Source organism: Triturus cristatus, chromosome 3_1 (assembly GCF_964204655.1).
Source record: "Triturus cristatus chromosome 3_1, aTriCri1.1, whole genome shotgun sequence".
Classification (NCBI taxonomy): Eukaryota; Metazoa; Chordata; class Amphibia; order Caudata; family Salamandridae; genus Triturus; species Triturus cristatus.
The window spans coordinates 94,665,350-94,683,177 of record NC_140583.1 but is presented as its reverse complement, the minus strand read 5'-3'; the positions used below and the strand labels follow the sequence as shown (position 1 = coordinate 94,683,177).

The following is a 17,828-nucleotide window of genomic DNA, read 5'->3' as shown; positions in this document are numbered from 1 at the left end:
GGAGCAGAGCGGGACGCCCCAGGCAGAATTTGTGGTCGAGTGTCGCCGGCTGAGTGACTGACTGTGGGAGGTGAGGGGAGGCCTGGTAGGCCTGAACGGTGAGCGGATGGTGGGCGCCCAAACAGCTGCCACACGAGGGAGAGCTGAGCCGGACCATAACCCCGGGAGCTCGGCCAGATTTTCGGCTGGCGCTGCGGAAGCGATTCAGGGCCACTTGGAGGCTTTGACAGGCCGGGCGGGGCTGGTGAGTCCGAGCCAGTAGAGTTCACACTGCCGTTAGGAGCCTGAGCGTGCTTGTCCAGCCGGGCGGGGCATCGGCCAGACGCATCGACTGGCACCCGCGGTCAGGAAGGGTGGCTGAGCTGAGGTCCTTCGCTGGAGCTGTTGGTGCGGCATAGTGCGAGGCTAGCCCCGGAGCACCACCGGAGGGGTCAGAGGAGTTGCCTGGTTGCAGTGTTGTCCCGGAGAGGGACAGCTAAGAGACCTCACCCACATTGGAAGGACTGTCCTAAGGGGCACGCAATCCGGGGGGGGCAGGGATAGGGCTGCGGCCTGGGCCACGCTGGAGTCACGTTCATCCAGCGCTGATCCTTTGAAAACAGAGACAGGGGCAGCGGGCCTACTTCAAGGGAGCATCTGGGAGTAGACCAGAGCAATCTAAAGAACTTGTGAACACCGCGGCCGTGCATCAGGATCAGGCACCCGAGAACTCGGAGACAGGCCCTAGAGGTGCTCGGATTGAACCCCTAGTCCGGGGTCCAGCTTGGACGTGGTCATAATGACGACGCAGCAAAACAAGAAAGACCGATCATTAAAAGATATGCTCATCAAGCCCACACTGTCGAGCCCGGATGCAACACCCTTTGCGACGACTTCCAAACCCTGAAGAGTGAAGTAGCAGGTGAAGTGAGAGAGATCTGCAGAGATGTGGACACTCTGGGGGACCGAGTGGCCGCCATCGAAGATCAAGAGCAAACTAGGGATGAAGAGGGACCAACAAATCGATCTTCAGGCCCACATGGAGGACCTCAAAAACCACTCTTGGCGGGACAATATTCGGATACTGGGGTTCCATCAGACGCAGAAGGGTCGGACATGGTCTCCTTCCTACCGGCCCTGTTTAGGGAGATGCTAGGGGAGTCGGCAGACGTAGAGATCTGCATTGATAGAGCCCACAGAGTTGGTTTGCGGCGAAGGGCTCCGGCGCTACTACCAGATATTCTTACCTTCTTGCCAGACTACCCCCTGAAGGAACATATTCTGCAGGTAGCCAGAGCGAAGCAAGCACTCCAATACCAGGGCCACTCTATAGCGTTATACCAGGACTTGGCTGCCATAACGCTGCAGAAAAGACGAGACTTTCTACAAGTGACCTCCCACTTGCGTGACAAAGGTGTGGCATATTCCTGGGGACATCCCTTTCGCATCATATTTAAGTGGGAAGGCAGGCTGCACCAGATCCGGTCACTTCAGGAGGCCTGCAAGCTGTTGGGCCTGCCGCTCCAGAGCCATGAAGAAAAGCTCATCACGAGAATGATGGCAGAGGGTCTGTCCACGATGTCCTTCGGGGTCTCCGTGGGGACCCGACCCCAAGGCTATGGCACAGGAGCAGAGGGCAGCGCTGGAGTCAGTTCTCAAAGACAACATGTCTAACGATAGCTCCTGATCAAAGAGGGGACTGATGCCGATCAGACTGCGGATGGGGCGGATGGGGGACTTGGGGGCAGGGGGTCATCTTTTGAGTCACGTAATGTCCCAGTTCACCCGTTTTTTCTGATGCGCGCGACCAAGCCCTGCTGGCTCTGGTCATTGGGGGGGAATTGGGGTGGTTCAGTTGGGGTTAGGGAGGAGGAGGGAGGGAACTGGTGTGCTGTTTGGGAATCAATGCAAATGTGGGTGGCATGGAGGGAGGGCGGCGGATGCAGGGTGGGGGGGTACGGGTTGGCAGCGTAGTACAGCCCATGGGCCGATGAAGCGGCTTGAGCTCATTTCTATTCCATGATGCCTTCAGAGTTGCATATTCTCACGCTTACCGTGCGAGGCCTAAATAGTCCTAATAAGCGGTGCTCCATATTGTCATATCTCGAAAATTCAGGGCGGATATTTGTCTCATACAGGAGACTCACCTTCTCCCCAAGGATTGGCATAGAATGAGGTCCAGAGCATTCCTCCAGCGGACAAGAAAGCAGGGGTGGCTATCATGGTGGCTAAACGCTTTACCGGGACGGTGGGTGACAAGGTAGCGGAAATCAAGGGGCAGCTGCTAACTTACAATTTGTGGGTGGGGGGCCTACCGCTGTTGGTAGGGGTGATTTATGCTCCCAAAACTGGCCAAGAGAAGTTTCTCAAGGCAGCCCTGTCAGATGTGCTCGGGGCTCAGGAACGCCGGGTACTTGTCGAAGGTGATTTAAATTTAGTCATGGATACGTCAGCGGATAGGTTTAGCCACAGGTACGCCCAGACTGGGGCAATCTCTGTGGACGGGCGACAGTGGTTGCAGAATCAGGGGCTCATAAATATTTGGCAGACAGCTCACCCCCACACCTCGCAATTCTCCTACTACTCTCATGCACACCACACTTATGCCCATTTGGATCATTTGTTGGGCACAGCAGAAATTAATACACTGGTACGGGAGGTTAGCATAACACCGGCGGCCCTGTCCGACCACGATACAGTCCAAGCTACTCTGCGGGTGCCGTCAACACGTAGGGATGCAGGGCGTTGTAGACTGAGAGAGGGCCTGTTACATAAAAAAGTGGTGCGGGAATAGATTCTCAAATGCATCAAAGACTACCTCGATGCCAACGATTTCCCTGAGGTCTCCAGTGCTACCTTGTGGGGGGCTCTTAAAGCAGTGGTGCGGGGGGAATTGATCGCGATTTCCTCTGCCGAGAATAGAGCACAGGGCTAAACGAGAACAGCTCACTGCGCAAGTTCTAGAGCTAGAGAGGGTACACAGCAGACGGGGGCGCCCAGGGTCTGGCGTCAACTGAAAGGGGCATGCGCTCAGCTAGCGGGACTTGATCTCAATATGGCTGAGTATGTGGCACTTAGGCTTAGGCACTCCTACTACATAGGAGGAGACAGGACGGGGCGTATGCTGGTGAGCAGGCTACGGGCCCGCATCTTGGATGCTAAAGTGCACCCTCTCACATCGTCCTCGGGGTCTGTGGTCGAAAGCGATGAGGAAATAGCACAGGAGATTCAGACATTCTATGCAGAGCTGTATCGCAGGGAGCGTCCTTCATCCTCCCAGGTTGATGCCTATCTCAAGGAGGCACACATAACCGTCTTGGGCCCCACCCAGGCCGAACTGTTAGAAGTGCCCATACGCATAGAGGAGGTGATAGGTGCGATTTCTAGCCTCAAACTTTGAAGTCACCGGGGCCCGACGGTTTCTCAGCTGGGTTCTATAAAATATTCTGCATGGTACTGGCCCTAATACTCACTAAACTTTTTAAGTCCTTCACAGGACCGGGGTTGATTCCTTCAGATATGCTAGCGACTTCTATAGTTGTACTGCCGAAACCGGGCAAAGACAAGTACATGTGCGGCTATTACCGACCGGTGTTGTTGCTTAATGTGGATTTGAAGGTGTTTACGGGTGTACTGGCGGTTAGACTGGGTCCCCTCATGCCGGGTTTTATAGAGCCCGACCAATCTAGCTTTATTCAGAACCAGCAAAGCAGCGAAAATACCAAACGCCTTTTCCATCTCATCAACAAGGCTCATCGCACAGATATGGATGCCCTACTATTGTCGGTAGATGCTGAGAAGGCATTTGATCGTGTCGATTGGGATTTTCTAGATAATACTAGGCCTGGGCCAAAATTTCATTCCGTTCGCGGAAATTGCGATAATTTGACATTTTCGCGTTCCGCGGAAAGCGCGAAAATGTCAAAATTTCCGCATTCCGCAGCTTGGCGATAATTTGTTTCTTGCTCGCGCTGTAAAATAATACATTCTCACGCGTGCGCGATCGCCTTACCTGAATCCCTGCGTTCCCCGACAAGTTTTCTTGATCCGGTCGCGTTTTCCATGAGATGTTGTATTGTTTTTAGCCATTTGCGCTGTCTCGCGACAGTTCGCGTCCGCAGTGACGTCATGCGTCGCGCGATCACGTCTTTCTTCTCGCGATCATGCACCGTGAGACAACTGAAAACAAGATGGCCGCGCCCGCGAGCAACCACATGGGTAAGTTGGCGAGCCGGAACCATGCAGAAAATCTTGCGAACATGCGGGAAAAAAACTTCCGCATCTTCACGATATTTCCGCGTGTTTGCGATAATTTTTAACATTTTCACGATAATTTGCGAAAGTGGATTTCGCAAATTCCGCCCACCCCTAGATAATACCCTAATTCATTTCGGTCTGGGAGAGCGGTTTCGGGCCTGGGTGGCGAGCTGCTACAATAAGCCTACAGCGACTATTCGGTTGAATGGGGTGACATCTCGCCCATTCGAGATACAGAGAGGAACGCGCCTGGGGTGCCAGCTGTCTCCCCTTCTTTTTGACCTCTATGTCGAGCCACTGGCTCAGAGGATCAGGGAGTACCGGATATATTAGGCATTCCATTTGGGGGGAAAGACCCGCAATAAGTCTCTATGAGGACGATATCATCGCCTCCCTTGAATCACCCGCGCGCTCAGTTCCGGCGTTCATGGAGGAGCGGACTTTGGCCAGGTCTCAGGCTTTCAGGTTAATGTAGGAAAGTCCATGATCCTGTGTCTGAACCAAGCAGGGCAGTCGCAGGCCCTGGGCGGGAGTACCTATGAGGGTATTCAGGTAGGAAAATCTATCCCCTACTTAGGCTTTGAACTTGCCCAGTTGGTGGTACAAACAGTCAAGCATAACTATGCCAAGTTAACCTCTCAAATCATGCGGGACCTGCACCAGCGGAAGCAGCACCGGTTCTCTGGGCCGGGTGGTGTCAATCAAGATGTCCATTCTCCCCAAAGTATTATATCTTTCCCAAACAATCCCGATATGGCCACCACCAATTACTCTTCGGACGTTACAGAAAGTGCTCCAGCAGTTGGTTTGGGCAGTAGCTAGGCCTCGACTGAAGAAGGAACTGGGCTACCTATGACCTGACGAAGGGGGATTGGGGATACCGAATATCTTTGAGTATTTCAGGGCTGCACAGCTCCGATATCTAGTGGAGTGGAACAGATACGAATCAGAGAAAAGATGGCTGTTCCAAGACAGAGCGTTGGCAAAATTATCACTTTGGAAGGACTCATTTCTTAAAAGAGAAGATAGACCTCCAAATCTCAAGGGTTCCCCCATTACGCACTCAGTACTGAGAGTTTGGGACGGGGTCGCCATCAAAAAGGGATTGTTCTCTTTCCCTTCGCCCATGACTCCCATTCTTGATAACAAGGACTTTTCCCAGGGGGCAGACGAAAGGGCGTTCTCACTATGGAGGGTGACGGAATGCAAGGCAGCAGGGCACTTTCTTGAACTGGATGGGATTCTCTCCTTTCACAACATGCGCGCAGAATATGGTCTTCCAGAGACCGAGCGGTTTCACTACTTGCAACTTAGGCACAGGTTGCTTAATGCAGAGGTGCTACCGAAGGTCTCTCGGAAGGTAACGAAATTTGAAAAATGGCTCTACACAAAGACCACAGATAAGAAAATGATCTCTGAGTTATACGAGGCGTTACGTCCTCAGGCCCCGAGGGAGCCCATGACGGGGCAGAGAAGGAGTGGTCGGACATTTATTACCGAGCCACCCACACATCACGAAATATAGCGAGCAAAGAGACGGCGGTTAAGGTAGCTATGTACTGGTATTTGACACCGGTCCATCTGCATAAAGGGAACCCTGATTGCAGCCCAACTTGCTGGCGGGGATGTGGAGAAGACGGCACGCTGCTACATTTGTTGTGGGAGTACCTAGAATTGACGAGCTATTGGTCTGCGATCGTGGACGACGTGGATCGCCAGATTTACACGCAGATCCCTCAATTCCCAGCGTATGTGGTGTTGGGCCTGCTTAACCCGCTAACGTCTCCGCTAAGATCCCAGAAACGGAAGCAAATGGGGTTAGCATTGGGGGCGGCTCTCCAAAACATCTTATTGATTGGGGAACAAGGGTAAAACCGACCTATGTTGGGTGGCTACACAGGTTATGGTTCATCCTGGACATGGGACGCATTCAGGCCTCTCTTTCCAACTCCATGGCAAGCTTTAGCAAAATCTGGCAGTCGCTGCTCTCACTTTTGCCAACCGAAATGAACGAAATCACTTTCCCTGGATATCTGCATCTTCTCTGCCTTAGGGGCCCCACGTCACCTACTTAGAGACGCTGCAATTCATTTAAGAACACGCCACACATAGGGGTCAAGTCCTCCGCTTCCAAGCACACCAGTTTGAGGGAGGGAGGGTGGGGGTTGTTTTTTCTTTTTTCCCTAATGTGTTTTTTTAATTTTCTTATTCTCTGGCATTGTGGTTTAAAAGTTGGCGCAGGAATTTGGTAATCATAGAGACATTGTGGACTTACTAATGGGTCCAACGGGGACGGTACTAGGGGCGTCTAAGTAATGTATGTCTAGACTGAGCAGGTACTAAACGTAGTCCTGTTTTACGAACACATTATACTGATATCTGGAACTATCTGTTATTATTTGCTGAATGCCAATAAAAAAACAAAGTTAAACCTAAATAAAGCAATCATTTTTTTTTGTAAAGCAGCTTGTTTTCTTTAAAGGAAAACGAGATGCTTTACAAAAAGGAAAATTAAAAGTTTTCTTTTCATTTTTTAAGAGCAGGCAGTAGTCCGTGGGACCACTGCCTGCTCTTAAAAATGCTTTTACAAATATTCACAAAGGGGAAGAGGTCCCTTGGGAACCCTTTCCCATTTGCGAATGTCTTACCACCTACTTCAAGTAGGTGGTAAAATGCGAATGTTTTGCGATCGCATTCACTGTCACAAAACATTCATGCATACTGTTAGGATTCGCTATTTGGAAGGGATGCCCTTAACACACCTCTTCCAAATAGCAAATCGCAAACCCATCTTGCGATTCGGTAACAGGCTACCGAATTGGAAAATTGGGTTTGATGCATCGCAAAAGGATTTTTTGTGATCACAAACAGGTAGATTCGGAGAATAGGCCTGTTTGCGAAGAGAAAATGCTTGATGCATCTGGCCCTTAATTCCTTAATTCTGAACTCGTAAGAAATCCCTTAGATTCTAAGAATGTACAGTGAATCAAGTTTTCCTCTGTTAGCTCCAAGACATCTCTTAGGGTAAGAGGTGCTTTTTATCGATTTTCATCATCATAACACACATGCAATACTTTAGTCTATCCATAACATGCTGCAGCTGATAGCAGTGTTCTGAGTCCCTTTCACTAAAGCAATTGTTTTCCCCACAAAACTAAAACTGGTCTGCCCTTTCCATGAAATTTACGTTGGAATCAAACGCATTACTTTAGTTTGAATTGGGTTTGTCTTTAAACCTTTTTATTTTAGAAATTTCCATTAATATTTATCCATTTGGTCACGTAAAGGACAACAGTCTAATTAATTCTCTATTGTATTCATTCATAGATCATTCACACATACATTTAAAGGGCATACATTTATAGAGCTGAACGCTTTTGTGAACATACATAAATACAAAACATTACTGTGAAAAAAGATCAAACATCCCATACATTACAATTGAAAAAACATTCAATACATTAATATACTTCAACCAACTTGAGTGGTGTACTATAATATTGATTCTAGACTATCTGAAAAAGTCTATGTCAGGTATCCCAAATAACACGGGAAATATTGTATTGTCTATAGCAAGGAAAATTCTCTTGGTTTACAGACTGAAAATTAAATCTTTCTTTCCTCCGTGTCTGTATCTTATGCCAACGCGTTTCGAATCCCGGGCATTTAGTACAGGGACTCTCGTCAGGGCTCTTGCGTTCATGGGCGATAATGTTTTCTGTAGTGGTTCTTTGTGTTTGACTTGTAGACTCTCTCGAGGTGTATATCACGCTCTTTTGGTGGAATGTTTTAACAACATTTTTGGGTGGCCTCTTTTTACCATTTTGTTACAGAAAATGGTGGCATGTTCTTCAAAGTCAGAGGGCTGTGAGCAGTTTCTCTTAATTCGCAACAGTTGTCCGTACGGGAAATTCTCTTTGAGGCTTCTCGGATGGTCACTCTTATGATGCAGAATGGTGATTTTATCTGTCTTTTTCTATGAAGGGATGTAATCAGGTGATTCTCAACTGGAATAATCTCTACATCCAAAAATGTAATCTTGGTCTTACTAGATTGGACCGAGAACTTGATGTCTTCATGCCTTAAGTTTAGCCATTCGTGAAATGACTCTAGCTCTATCTGGTTCCCCTGCCACAGGCACCAGATATTGTCAATGTATCGAAGCCATTGTAGTATATTTGTTTTGTAAGGGTAATTGTTTTCAATTTAAAAAAAAAATCATATTGGGCCATATAGAGGACCGCCATCTCTGGAGCGAACCCATGGCGGTCCCCTTCACCTGGATATAGAATTGTTCGTCAAATCCAAAATAATTCTTCTTCAGGGCCACCTCATCTTATTGCAGGATAAAAGTTGTGGGGACCCTATGTGGACGTAGTCTGCTTTCAAGATATAATTTAATCACTTTGAGCGCCTCATCTTGAGGTATCTGAGTGTGACGTCAAATGACACCATCAATTTTGTCTGTTCATCAAATGGTATTCCTTCAATTTTTGTAATGAAATCTGTGGTATCTCTCAAATATGCCAATGTAAGGACATTCAGGACAAATTTGGCATTGACACTCGGTATTTTTTTTAATATCTCCAACTTAGAAGTTTTTTTAGTAAAAAAGTGGGCGGGGTTAACAGATTCACTAAGGTGAAAGCCATTGATGTAGTAAGAAGCGGGGATGGCTGCTCTAATAAAGGGATTTACGCTGAACTAATGGCAACTAAACCAGACGATTTAGAAAAGCATGGCAAAAAATGGGAAGACAGGTTGAGCATCGATTCGGATAACTTCACCCAGTCTTTAGAACTGGGGCAGACAGTTTTATGCTCTGCTGGGCTACAGGCCCAGCACTACAAAACTGTTTTTTCCCTATATTATACTCCGGCAAAAATTGCACAATGGGGAGGGCAGGAGGGCACTAGGTGCCCACGGTGTAACTCTGCTAACGCGGATCATATCCATATGTTTTCCACTTGCCCTCACCTTGATTTGCTAAAAACTTCAGTCATGGGTTTCTTTGAATCTACCCTGGGTGTAAAAGTTAAGTTAACCCCAGCTGTAATGCTTCTTGGGGTTGATAACAGCCAGGGGCAAATCGTGTCCTACCGTTTTCTTTTTCTGGCTATGGCAGTATTACGAATCTGTGTAGCTGCAGGCTGACTTGATCAAGCTACCCCAACATTTCAGTTATGGCTCGCTCGGCTCCTCTCAGTATTTAATCTTGAGAGGGGAATATATGAAAGGAAGGGCAAAAGAGCAAAATCACTCAGTAGATGAATATGGGCTCCCATCTACAGCTGGAAGGAAGCCTAGTCTCATACTGGCCCATAGGTCTATGTATTAAAATGACAGGTATCTTGTAGTTGGGTTATAATTTTGTCGATAAATTTGTTCACTCGGAGTGTCTTCCCTATTGGTTATATGTTGGTAACTCTGTTTTTTATTTTTCCCAACTCTTGCTTCCTTCCTCATACTAAAGAAACTCTTTGGTTAGGGTTTATACTTGCTAAAACTTCCGAAAACCCAACGTTGTTTTGTAAATTTGGTTTGATTATTCCTCATCTTTAACCGTGATTAACATATGCTGTGCTGTATATTGTAAAATCAATTAAAACATTTTTTTTTTAAAAGAACATTAGCTTTAAGCAACAAATAGCCTGACAAGAACTTAAAGCAGATACCTCTGTGGTGATAAAACAGGCAGATAAAGGCGGAGCAGTAGTTATCTGGCCCAGAGAGATGTATCTACTTGAGGGAAGGAACTAAGTTAATAATCAAATCTGGTACAGACCTGTCAAAGAACACCCGATGCAACAAATAAAAGACACAATCTCTAAAATACTAAAGCCAGGATTGGAAGAAGGCTTTCTGGGGCCAAATGAATTTGACTACTTGACAAAGAAATTTCCAAGAACACCAATATTATATTTTGTGCCAAACATTCACAAAAATCTGGAAGAACCGCCAGGGAGACCAATAGTCTCAGGCTATCTTGGAGCCAATCTCTAAATATGTTGACTTTTTCTTAAAACCTTTTCTTATAGCAGTCCCTCATATTTGAGAGATACCACAGATTTCATTACAAAAATTGAAGGAATACCATTTGATGAGCAGTCACAATTGATGGTGTCATTTGACGTCACATCTCTTTACACCCAGATACCTCAAGATGAGGCGCACTAAGTGATTGAATTATATCTTGAAAACAGACTACGTTCCCATAACTTTTATCCTGCAATTAGCAGAGGTGGCCCTGAAGAAGAATTATTTTAGATTTGTCGAACAATTCTATATCCAGGTGAAGGGGACCGCCATGGGTTGTCCCTTCGCTCCAGAGATGGCGGTCCTCTATATGGCCCAATATGATTTTTTTTTATTGAAAACAACAACCCTTACAAAAGAAATATACTACAATGGCTACGATAAATTGACGATATCTGGTGCCTGTGGCAGGGGAACCAAATAGAGCTAGAGTCATTTCACGAATGGCTAAACTTAAGGCATGAAGACATCAAGTTCTCGGTCCAATCTAGTAAGACCAAGATGACGTTTTTTGGATGTAGAGATTATTCCAGTTGAGAATCACCTGATAACATCCCTTCATAGAAAAAAAGACAGATAAAAACACCATTCTGCATCATCAGAGTGCCCACCCAAGAAGCCTCAAAGAGAATCTCCCATACGGACAACTGTTGAGAATTAAGAGAAACTGCTCACAGCCCTTTGACTTTGAAGAACATGCCACCATTTTCTGTAACGAAATGGTAAAAAGAGGCTACCCAAAAAAGTTGTTAAAACATTCCAAGCAAATTATACTAAAAAACTGGCATCTGCTTGAGAACCTTGAATATCCTTTTCCAAAGCCACTGTTCGCCATGAGGAGAAATCAAAGCATAGGTCAACAAATAGTGCGAGCTGATATCTCGATACCCAAACCAAAAAGTGACTTATTAGCACAGTGGAACCTTAAACCAATAGAAGGCCACCGGAAGTGTGGCAACTGTGTGGCCTGCAATTCCATAATTGAAGGCACGGAATTCACACACCATGGCACTAAATGGAAACACAAATATTTCACTAATTGCAAGACAAAAAATGTAGTTTATGCCACTGCATGAAAATCTACATATTCAAAACTAACTAATAGGTAAATACAAGAATTACACAACACAAGTCTAGGATCAAAAAGAAAGTTGTTACCGCCCCTATGGTGGAACACTTCATTGAAAAATCTCATAGTGAGAATCAATTCAAATGGACAGTCCTGGCAGCACTAAATTCATCAAATCGGATGATTGATGTAGATAATGCCCTACTGCAAAAAGGGGCATATCTTATCCTTAAATTTAATAGTGTAATGACAGGGCTGAATAATATGACAGAATTGTCAAAAACATAAAAACTACATCACCCATAATCCACTACACCGAGTCACGGATATTCAGTAACTATTACGGCATTGCCATTGGTTAAACCGCTCTAAACTACAATTCCCATTCACTAGAAAGCCTTGACACAAATAGCTAAACGCGCTCTGAAATTCCTTTTCAGAAACGCGAAATAAATAAACGCTGAAGACTGCTCCCCAAACAAAAGGATAGCGGCCGAGGGCACAAACACCCCCGGCTAAGGTAAAACAACAAAAATATAAAGCACTGCTTAGACGCATTATTTCTATGAGACATTTGGCTGATATAACTTGCTCTCTGCAGCATCCAATGCCTAAAATCGGAGGAAACGTGAATACGGCTGCTGGATGAAAGTAAAGAATATCCAGGTATGCCCAAACTTCAACTGCAGGAATAAAATAATGAAAGGCCAAATGCACAACAGAATGAATTAGAGTACCAATACTAATGTATTTCTTATGGAAACACCATTTTGCGCAAACAGTGACAGAAAACATCAGGATACGCCCTTCCTTTCCACAAAAAAAGAGGTATGAGTTAATATAAACCACTCCTAACGCTAAAGCTAATGAGCTGAAGTCAAGATTTTTACAAGTACCTTGGGGCAGATTTATGTTGCATTTGCGCCACTTTTGCGCCGCCGTTGCGTCACTTTTGTGACGCAGCAGCGGCGCAAATCCTGCGCCATGGTGCGGGGTATTTACAACGTGACGCATCTGGGAGATGTGTCACGTTGTAAAGCCCTGCGCCACATGTAGGCGTTCCTGCACAGGGGGGGGCGTTCCGGCGCAGGAACGCCTCCTAAAAGTGGCTGAGTGAAATCTACAAGATTTCACTCAGTCACTTTTAGGCCCATGCTGCATCAAAACCCTGCGCCTGCTTGAAGCAGGCGTAAGGATTGACGCAGCATTGTACAGATAGGGCCCCCCAGAGCATTGCTGAAGCTGCGTCGCGCTTGCGACGCAACTCCAGCAATGCGCCACTTTTACAGCACAGATGCGTCACGCATCTGTGCCGTTTTTGCCCCATGGTGCACCGCATTATAAATGCGGCGCATCCATGGTGGTGCAGCTGTGGCGCATAATAACTTGCGCATCCCTGCTGATATGCAGGGATGCGCCAGTTATTATAAATCTGCCCCCTTATTTTTAAATAGATACCACACCACACGGTGCCCATGTATCCAGCGGATGCAATAAACTGATGAGAAGGACATTAACTCACAGGTATAATCGACCTTGCAAAGAGACTAAGAGATTGTATAAATACTAGTAACACAAAAAATAGGAGGGAGCGTCATAAACAGCTCTAAACCTTTGGTTTTGTACATCCACTACAGAAAACATTATCGCCCATGAACGCAAGAGCCCTGGCGAGAGTCCCTGTACTAAATGCCCGGGATTCGAACGCGTTGGCATAAGATACAGACACGGAGGAAAGAAAAATTTAATTTTCAGTCTGTAAACCAAGAGAATTTTCCTTGCTATAGACAATACAATATTCCCCGTGTTATTTGGGATACCTGACATAGACTTTTTCAGATAGTCTAGGATCAATATTATAGTACACCACTCAAGTTGGGTGAAGTATATTAATGTATTGAATGTTTTTTCAATTGTAATGTATCGGATGTTTGTCAAAGCAATATCATCTTTTTTCACAGTAATGTTTTGTATTTATGTATGTTCACAAAAGCGTTCAGCTCTATACATGTATGCCCTTTAAATGTATGTGTGAATGATCTATGAATGTCTACAACAGAGAATCAATTAGACTGTTGTCCTTTACGTGACCAAATAGAGAAATATGAATTAAAATTTGTAAAATAAAAAGGTTTAAAGAAAACCCGGATCAAACTAAAGTAATGCGTTTGATTCCAACGTAAATTTAATAACGTTCGTAAACAACGTAGGGCAAAGTCACACCCCAATTGTTGATTACATATTTACGGCCCAGTCTGCGCCTTGTCCCCCGGGCCTAACTCCCATTGTTACTGACTTTCCATGGAATTGGCAGGGTGTCAAGTGCTTTTGGAGATGAAGATTGTTTCGATAGAATTTCCCTACATCCAAACCTTTGCAATCACGTAGGTTTTCACAGGTTTAAATTGGCATATTTGTTCAGCGAAGGAAAACAGACGGTAAAAGCTTGCATGCAGATTTCGGCAAGCAAGAGAAGCAGGGGCAAGCTCCTGACCTGATCGACTCTAAGTAAAGGCACTTCTGGATTCCAATCTATTTTCTTCTCTTTTTTCGTCGTTGATGACAGATGTGAATATTAAAAGCCTTCTTTCAGCATCAGTTGAAATGTGTCGGATGGCTTGGCGGAAAAGATTGGCACATAAGAGCTTCAAAGGATCGCCTGCTGGAGGGATGATCATGTTTGCTGACCTTCAGGATGACACTTGCACACCCTGATGAAGACAATGGGGCAGATTTACAAGCTCCTTGCGACACATTTGCGTCGCCGTTGCGTCACTTCTGTGACGCAGCGGCATAGTAAACAATGCGTCACATTGCGACATACTTACAACGAGATGCATCGAGGGAGATGTGTCACGTTGTAAAGCCCTGCGCCACATTATACCTGCGTCAGGTATAATGCATGCAGCGTGGGCGTTCTGTCGCAAGAAAGCCTTGTAAAAGTGACGCAGTGAAATCTACAAGATTTCACTGAGGCACTTTTACAACGATACTGTGTCAAAACCTTACGCCTGCTTAAAGCAGGCATAAGGAGTGACGCAGCACAGCAAGTATAGGCCGCCCCATAGCATTGCTGGAGTTGCGTCACGCTAATGACACAACCCCAGCAATGCACCGCCCTTACGACAGAAGATGCAACATGCGTCTGTCTATCCTTGCACCATGGTGCGCCGCATTGTAAATGCGACAAATCCGTGGTGACACAAGGGTACTTCATGTGTCACATCTTTACTGGTGCATCCCTGCAAATATGCAGAGATGCGCCAGTCCTTATAAATCTGCCCCAATATGTGGCTGGGTTTCTACTCCTGCGTGTTTATGTATGCCTCATTGAGCTGTCTGCAGGGCGCATATGGATTCGGATGTGTGCATGTGCATCTGTTCATGTGTGCATGTGTGTGTTTTTGTGTGGACGTGTGTACTGCATCGGGATGTGTGTGGGAGTCTACATGAGTTTGATTGGATGGTATGTGCCTCTGTATGCATAGAGGGGTCTGCCTCTGCTCTTATCCACTTATGGTCTGCCCATGTGTGACCTAGTACATGTGTGGTATATGTTATGTGATAAATGTGAACTGTTAGGTGTGCCGGTGTTGAACTGTGTGTTAAGTGTGTGCATAATTCTGTACATGTTGCCTGTGTGTAAACGTGTTTGTAGGAATCTGCTTGCATGCATGTATCTGCTTCTGTGTGCATAAATACATTGGTTTTTGTAGGTATTTGTGCTGTGTGAACGTGAGCTGTGTGCGATTCATGTAATAAGTGTGTATAGTTTGAATTTTCATATGTGTGCATCTGTGTTTGCATGAGCTAAGCATGCAAATTTATATGTGTGTTGCGTGTGCATGTGTGAATGCATATATATTTGAGTCTCCCTGTGCTTGTCTTTTTGATGCGTTTCGTAAACGCATGTGCATAGTTGTAAATGTTTGTGTTTGTCTGTGGTCTGTGTGAAAGGTTTTTGGTGAAAGGTGAAAAAAATGCAGACTCAAATTGAAAAAAAGATTGTTTAATATCAACTTTCGGATCCATCTGTAAATTAAAAGAAGACACTTGAAACTCCAGGTGAAAAATGTCTAGTAACAATCTAAATGTAATTTAAACTAAGAGCCTATTTAATTACCATATTACCACGTGCCCTTAGTTGAAGAGCATGCACACATGTATTAATTGTCTCTCACTGTGAGGTAAATTATACACATCATTAGTACATAATTATTATTATTATTGTTGTTGTTGTTATTGGTTTTCTTATTATTATTACTACTATTATTATTATTGTTGATATTATTATTGTTGTTGGTATTGTTTTTTTTTTGCTGTTTTGTTGTTGTTGTTAGTAAAATAATAATTATTGTCGTTGTTATGATCACCAACAGTGGCTTTAACCCTTTCGCTGATAGCCACCCCCCTCCCTCCTGTGCTAACCCTTTTTCTGGCTATTTGGGGTAGTTTGTGCTTAGGCCCCTTTAACTTTTTTTCCACATAAAGTATCCACGCCAGATTTGCGTCCTTTACTTCCAAACTCATGGGTAGTTTAAAAGTACCCTGGGTTAGTTGATTTCCCTGGAGGGGACCCAGAAATCCTGAAGGCAGGGTGCTTAGTTCTAAGTGAGAGGGTGCCCCTGCATGAGCAGGACACCCCTGCAGCCTACGAAGTCCATTTTCCCAGGTTTTCAGTGAAGCAGCAGTATGATTTGTAGAGGGGCACCGCGTAATTACGCGAAGTCGATCTCAAAATCGGCTGCAATGAATCCTATCAGGTTTGGTATCAAACATGGTGGAATCATACCCCCACACTGTAATCAGTGTGGGAGGTATGATTCCAAGCACTGGGAGAGCCCTCCATCAGTCTTTCAGTGTTCCTGGTACTAGCCTTCCAGACTCGGACAGCACAGAATGGTTGCTGCCGACCAGGGACACATTTCTGCTTTCCTGCTGCTGAGCCAAGCTCGAGCAGAGGAAGGTAGAACAAAAGGCATCCTGTCACAGGGAGGTGTAACAACCTCCCAGACAGGATTTCGTGTATTAGGCTGGGTGGGTGTGCTTACCAGCACCAGAAATTCAGTATAAGGGGCACATTTGGTGTCCCCATGCATAGTCCAGTTCAAACCAGTCCTGGGAGCCATTGGCTCCAGCTCTGGTGAGAAACAGGACAAAAGACATGGGAGTACATCCCCCCTGTCCAGACCCTCCCCTGGGAGGGACCCCTCAATCGTCCCAACCCTTTCCCTAGGATACTTAAGGGCTTACCTCGGTGTAGGTCCCTAAATTCATCATGCGATAAGATTCAGATCAGACACCACATCTACTTCTACCATTTGGGCCCTCTGGACTTCGATGGAGTTCGTTTGGGCCTAACTAGGTCTTCCTTCCCTCATTTTTGGTGAGCTGCTTGAGGTCCTCTCTGGACTTCAATGCCTCCGGCCTGTGGGTCCATTTGAGGGTCACACTTATTACTTTTGGGCTCCCCTGATTGCTCAGGATCTACCCTGACTCCCCTGTTTGTGGTGAGTCCCTTGGACCATGCTGGTCCCAACTTTTTACCTTCTCGACATGGGCTGCATCTGTTGGTGCTCCCACTGGACACCGACCCCTCAGCACTCAACATCCTTCATGGGACAGCACGTACCCTGGTCCTGGTCTTCCTCAGCATTAATGAGTTGTATGTCTAGTCACCAGGAGAACAACACTGTTTTATTTGAAAGTGGTTTTTAATGTGTAGGACTGTTCTTTTGGCAGGAATCAATGTAGTCGGACAGATATGTCCTTACAAAGAAGAAGAATTTTTGACTGTCTGTTTTGAATAATTGTCCTTTTTAAGATGTGTATTGAATGCATTAATGTTCAAAATGTTTTTAATGTCTATATTTTATTGTTTTATTATTTGATTTAGATTGCACGTACACTTCATGGGAGATTGTAATATTTGTCCTGAAGAAGGTGGTCTTTTATTTTTCGATTTCCAACCGAAACGCGTCGACGCAAGTCCAGTGGGCAGACTATAGATTGTAACGACATCTGTTTTCCGAATTGTATAATTGCTTAGGAGAATAGTTGATCTTGATCATATGTCTTCCTACTCTAGTGGATAAGAAAACATTTTTTCTTACTTTTTCTCCCTACGTTTTGTATTATTGAGCATCCATGATAATGAACATCAATTTATGTTTTTAACTTTTTAAATTTTGCTGCATGAATTTTGTTATTGTGTAAAATTACATGGCCATATTTTAATAAAATACATTGATTCTTTTCATATGAATATCTGATTGGGTCCAGACTCTGGTGTCTTGTTCTGGTGACAGATTGGCTTTATTTGTGAATGAGTGTGTGACAGTTCATATGAGCCAACAAGGGGAACATTTCTTTTGACTACAATCTATTTGGTGCTCTACCCCTTTTTGTGGTACGGGGCCCCTCTCTTTTATTTGAGTGAGCTTCCTCAGCATTGCCTGACCCTCACAGCTGCATAGTCAAGTTCATC

General features: G+C 45.3%; 1 long non-coding RNA gene across 1 annotated transcript in view; it reads left to right on the top strand.

Moving 5' to 3' along the window:
- The window catches only part of LOC146859742 (uncharacterized), a 142,802-nt gene extending 125,275 nt beyond the window's left edge, over window positions 1-17,527 (top strand). The window contains exon 5 of the long non-coding RNA XR_014979051.1: window positions 17,238-17,527. This is a non-coding gene — a long non-coding RNA (uncharacterized LOC146859742). The remainder of the gene's footprint in view (window positions 1-17,237) is intronic.
- Window positions 17,528-17,828: the final 301 nt, after the last annotated feature.